Here is a 6,553-nt window from a genome sequence, read left to right as displayed (position 1 = left end):
TTACAGACTACTGCTAGTCTTACAAATTGAGGTTTATTTTGAATATCTCAAATTTTCACTAAAATGTATTACTATATAGATATACTGACTTCTACAAATTAACAATAAATTGTCCATATCCCTGTTCTAGAATACAAATGTGGATTAGAAAATCTCAAACTGTGTGTATACTTATACAAAGTTACTATATTAATCCAGACATTACATTCCTTTAATTTTTCTCAAAAACCTTATTTGTTCATTAAGATATTTCCATCTTTATTTATAACCAGAGTCAAAATATTAATAGTCCTTTTTTTTTTTTTGGTAAATCCCTAGCCCATCCAAGAAAATCAGTTATTACTATGTATCCTCTATTATTACTTTGCAACTAGTAGAAGCTTTTGAACACTGAGTCTGATTTTAAAAAATAACTGCTCAGAAGGTTGTACCTGCTCCTTACAAACATATCAACCTGATTGTCAGTATCTGAAAGCAATATGTTTTGCATATTCTAAAATTATATGAACTTAACTGGAAATAAATGTCTTCGTAGGGATGAACTTTCAAAAAAGCTACCAGAGTAAAATAGTACTGCAGAATAATGGTAAATAAAGTTACTTAAATGAATCTTTTTTTTTATTTTCCTTGTTTATACTTCCCTAAATTCTCTCATATAACATATATGCTAAAATTTAACATGAACAAAAGTCCATGTGTTAGTCATCTTTCCATTGCTGTGACAAAATATCTGAGACAATCAGCTTTAAAAGAGGAAAGATTTATTTGGTTAATGGTTTCAGAAGTGTCAATTCATGGTCCCTTGGTCCTTTGCTTTGGGCCTTTGGTGAGGTGACCTTCATGGCACAGAGGGTGCAGTATACCAAAGATGTTCTTCATGGTGGCTAGGAGGCACAGATTGAGAGGAAGGGACCAGGCTCCCAATGTCTTCTTCACAATTACACCCCAACGCCTAACCTTCTTTCACTAGCCCCCCCCCCCCGCCTCCCAAGGTTCCCATCACCTTCCAGCCGTGCCCCAGACCAGGGACCAAGCCTTCAATGCATGAGCTTTGAAGCACATTTAAACTATAACAGTCCTCTTGCCAAGCAAGTTGTCTTCTCAAGACACTCCACGCCTCACTTCAGAATTCCCCAAAGTGAAAGAAAGCACATTACATTTAATTAACATGTAAAACAACGACTTGTAAAAGAATTATAAAAGTAAATAATTCTTCTTGAATTTTGTGAAGGCAAGAATGCTCATAGGGAGAAAACTAGGTGTCATTTAAATTAGAGCAGGATTCTTTCGTTTATTTTTAAGCTGATGATATCATTTTTTAAAAAAGTATTTCACCCTACAATTTGAAATTGCATTTAGAGAAAGATTTCCAAAGAAAGAAAATAAGACTTGCATTCATATTCTGGCCCTGAAATTCCTACCTTGCCCTGGGTGTATTTCTTGTGTCTCACAAACTTCAACAATAAATTTATCATAGTTATATGTATTTACAGGTTTCATTAAATAATTCATTGAAATATCATTTTTAAAATTGATAAAATTTTCCATATAGTCAGATACCTGGCTAATGTGAATTGTCTTGATCAACAAGGGATCTATTAAGGAAGTCATTTTTCCTAAAGCACTAGCACAGCAAGCTAATTTCAAAGCAAATCCTTTTCTATCAATAGTTATTGAATAGCTATGGCCCACCGTAACTCACCTTCCAAGAACATGCAATTGAGCAAATTAAGACTATCCTCTAAATTCACCTAAAAAACTCATGTACAAGATTTGTACAACACAATTTATGGTGACAGAATTGTTTCCCCAAACCAAGACTTGCTTATGAGCTGTATATCACAGTATCTCTAAAGAGGGAGAGGGAGAAATAGTAATCTCATGATTGATACACAGAAGAAGAAGAAGAAGAATTACATAAAAAGCATTGTTAAGAAAGTGCCTTAGTCAGCTTTTTCACTGCTGTGACAAAATGATCTGACAAGAATAAATTTACAGGAGAAAAAGTTTATTGTGGGGCTCACAGTTTCAGAGGTCTCAATCTATAGAAGGTTGGTTTCATTCCTTGGAGCTCAAGGTGAGGCAGGACATCATGGTGGAAGGATGTGGTTGCAGGAAGTGGCTCAGGACATTATCTGGAAGCAGAGAGAGAGAGACTGCTCTCCTCATGAGGAAATATAAATCCCAAAGGCAAATCCCCAATGCCCACCTTCTCCAGCCACACCCTACCTGATTACAGTCAAACCCTAGCAGGGGATTAAAGCACTGATTAGGTCAAGGTTCTCCTAACCCAACCATTTCTCCTCTAAACTCTCTTGCATTGTCTCACACGTGAGCATTGGGGGAACATCACATATCTAAACCATAAGAGAAAGCTCTTTTAAAAGCACCAAAATCACCAACCGTAAAATAAAAAGTGAGTCACTTTGACTATGTAAAAAAAAAAAAAAGAATCTGTGCTTATCAAAATACACAATAAAAAGAGCAAAGTGTTCAAAGCCAGCCTCAGCAATTTAGCGAAACCCTGTCTCAAGATAAAAATAAAAATGACTGGGGATGTGTGGCTCAGTGGTTAAGTGTCACTGGATTCAATCCCCAAAACCAAAATAAATAAAAAAAATAAGACAATCACCACATGAGAAAAAAAATGTTTAACATATGTATACTCAAAAATACACTCCTAACCAGAATTATACTGTAGGAAAGGTGAATAACAACAACAACAAAAGAAAAACAACCAAATCTTAAAATTGTTTAACTGGCAGTTTATAAAAGTATAAATCTAATAAATCTATGAGAAGACATTCAATCTGACCAATAATTCAAGAGGTTTAAATTAAAATACCTATGCAACTGAAGGCTAACTGAAATCTCAGCCAATACCATATTATTGAACAATATGAGTTCCAGGCTGTCACTCTTGAGATGCCGTGAGGTATGCTGGTACAACTGATTTGAAAACCATCATCAAGTGAGCGTCTATCTCACAAAAAACTATGCCGGGTACCAAAATACACAAAAAGGTTCACAGAAAGTGTTTGTGATAGCCAAAAATAGAATGTAACACACACATGCAATAATAGCAAAATGTATAGGTAATCTGAGGAAAATGTATTCAGTACAGCCTCAATGACATCTAGGACTCTGATAATGTCAATCAAAAGAATCACAACACAAATTTAAACATGTAAATTTCTTTCATTCATTTAAAATTCGAAAATACATAAAACTGTATTACTTTACTATACAAACAGTAAAATTTTAAAGAAAAACAAGGACGTGATTACCATAATGTCTAATGAAGATGAACATCTCCATATGAGATCATCTCGGACTGCAGTAGATCCTAAGTGACAAATTCCTTATAAGACTTTCAAGTTATAAGTTCCACAGAGAGACAAGGAAGTGTCCATGTGCAGACTGGCGTAGAGTTACATTGCCACAAGCCCAGAAAAACCTCCCTCCATCACAGGATGGAAGAGGCAAGGCAGGATTCCTCCCTGGAAACTTTGGAAGGAAACACTAGCTTGATATTGCAATTCTTGCTTTCAAAAATCTGAGAGAATAAGTTTGCTTTTTAAGGCCCAAGTTTATGGTTGGTTTGTGGAAGGAGCCTAGGAAATAAATGTAAACACTCCAGCAGATAATATTATACAAGTATTTTTTTTATTTTTTTATTTTGCATAAGGGAGTTGGACTTGGTTACAATTTGGATTCAAATTTTTACAAGCTTGTAACAAATCATAATATTTTAACCTCACTTTTTTCATGAATAAAATGAAAATAACACTATCAACCTCAAAATGTTGCCATAAAAGGCAAATAGCAGCATTAAAAGACTTCAGTACACCTGAACATATTTAGGACCCACAAAATTACACACATTTATCCACTGTCCCCTCAATGAACCAAGAGAATGGACTCTTCTTTAGGTAAGAACACAATATAGGGATATAAACGTATTAGATAGTTATAGCTGATCCTGCCAAATACTGAGTTACATTAACTTGCCTTAGCCTAATTTTCAGGAGCACTAAGCAACATATCTCAGCAGTGACTTAACTGCACAAAGTAAAGATTCTTCTCTAGTTGTTAGGTAGGTAGTATATACGTGAACAAGACCCTGGGAGAGGAAAATTAGGGGCAGACCAAAAGGCAGGATCCCTGCCTTTTGACTGGAAGCCTGTGCTCAGCAGGGTTCAGAACTGTAGGTTCTATCTGGAAATGCCACACCTGCTCAGTCTAACTGGTCCCCACTGGTCCCCAGAAGTGAGGTGTAGGGGAGCGGGAGACATAAGCAGTATGTCTGAAGGTAACCTTTGGCAATGCCATTGTAATAACGTTCACATTGCAGTTTTGAACTCTCTTGTGAGCATTTGCAAGAAATGCTGGACAGTGCATGTGTCCTTTACCTGCAGTTATGTAACACCACCTATCAGTTATGTTTCACGATTATGTGACTTAGGCAAAAGGGAAGAACAAATCTCAGACAAGACTGGGACACAAAGACAGACTGAACCCAAATGGATGAGGTTGCTCCTGCTCCAGATGACCGGCGCCCAAGTTTGGGAGTGTCCTTTCACCTCTTGCTTAATAAACATAACTGCTATTACGACACACCACATCTGTGTCTCCCTCTGAGATCTTTACTTAATGACACAAGAATGGAAGAGAATTCTGTCCTGTTCCATACAAATATTTATTATTCTAGCCTCTATTGTATTTAAACACATATTATGACTATATGTCACTCTGGCACTGATGGTCATTGAGAAATTAATAACAGAGAAAAAGACATGATCTCAATGTATTGAAAAAAAATCAAGTGTTAAACCAAACTCATACCATAAAAATTCCACTTAAATGAAGATCTTTTGGAAAACAAACTATTGATCATTCTCCAAGAAAAAAAAATATAGCCATTTTTTTTAATTCTGTTCACTCCATTGAGCCTACACTGAGATAGCATTGATCCAACAAGAAAATCACCTCCCAATGTGTTCACCAAGTACAAGGAAGTTGCTGGCACCTTTTCATATCAACAAAATGAAATATAATGAAATATAATGAAAACAGTATGATAGTAGTACAATTATAAATTAAGTTACAAATGATGAGGCAGTAAAATTAATAAGAATGAAATATGAAACCTAAGCAATGTAAAACCTTTCCTGAGCTAACTTTTATAGTTCAATGAGCACTGGAAGTATCAATCCTACTAATTAATACATGATGTGATGATCAGCCTTTCTTCCTTCTCTGATGGGGTTTCCTGCTTATTCCAAATGCTTTCCCCTGCTCCTCTCCAGCTCACCTACTGTGGGCACTGGGGGACACCCAACCTGAAAACAGACCACCCTAAGAAACACAGTTGCAGGTCTCAGGGCCCTAGCAGAAAGCAAAGATGAGAGGCTGTCTGTGACAGCTTATAACAGGAGTCCACAGGATTATTCTATTAAAGAAGGTGACTAACAGTAAGGTCAGTCATGAGAATCTAGAAATTAATGAAAGAATCATAATAAGAAATGGTGGAAGAATCTGTGAACAAAAATAAGGTTATTGCTAGACTTGAGATAAGAACGAAGTTGACAGAGTCCAAATACCAGCTTCTCATCAGGAAACACTGGTGGACATGGGATCCTAGTCATGCCTGGAAAAGAGCAGAGTCCAGTTCCAAGCTGATGTTGGTCCACAGTCTGGAGCAGTGTGAGGAGCCCACCCCATCTGCTGGTGGGCCACTAACAAAATTGTGATATAATTCATTTACAAATCAGCTTTCCCTCTGACAATGAGAAATGTCCACAGAAGATGCCTCTGAAAAGAAGACAAGGTCAAAAACAAAGAAAAGGTCCCAAGTAAGATGCTGTACAGAGATGTCAGCCAACAATGTGTGGACCCCATTGGAAAAGACCTGCAGGAGTTGATCATAAACACAGCAACTTCCACTTGTCTCTGAGGGATCCATTTTAAGACCACAAATGGTGCCTGAAACCATGGACAGTACCAAACCCTATATGCATATTTTCATATACAGATATGCCTATGGCAAATCTTCAATTATAAAGTAAGCACAGTAACAGATTCACAAAAATAAAATAGGACTACTATTACAACATAGTATAATAAAAGTTATATGAATGTGTTTTCTCTCAAACTATTTTATTCTAACTCACTCTTCCCTTTTTGTAATGATGTGAGATGACTAGGTGACGAGATCAAATAAGGTGATTGATAGGGACATTGTGATGTTGTATTAGGCTACTAGGTAAGGGTTACCTGAACATGAGCACTGTAGCACTATAATAGTTAACCTGACAACCAGTCAGCTACTAAGAACAGGGTGGGTAGTGTTAGACCAGGACACAAGAAAAGACCACTGACTCCAATTAAAATCAAATTAAAGCAAGCTTATTATTTCGACCGGCTGGGCTGCCTTGCCCCTCAAATCGTGGGAGCCAAGGACAGCCCCGAGGCTTCTTTGTGGCCCAGTTTTATAGCCCAAAAAGTTACACAAAGGGGGGGGTTACAGATAACAACATTCTGAAGAGCATAA

The sequence above is a fragment of the Urocitellus parryii genome, unplaced genomic scaffold (assembly GCF_045843805.1).
Source record: "Urocitellus parryii isolate mUroPar1 unplaced genomic scaffold, mUroPar1.hap1 Scaffold_62, whole genome shotgun sequence".
NCBI lineage: Eukaryota > Metazoa > Chordata > Mammalia > Rodentia > Sciuridae > Urocitellus > Urocitellus parryii.
Note: the sequence above shows the minus strand (reverse complement) of the source record.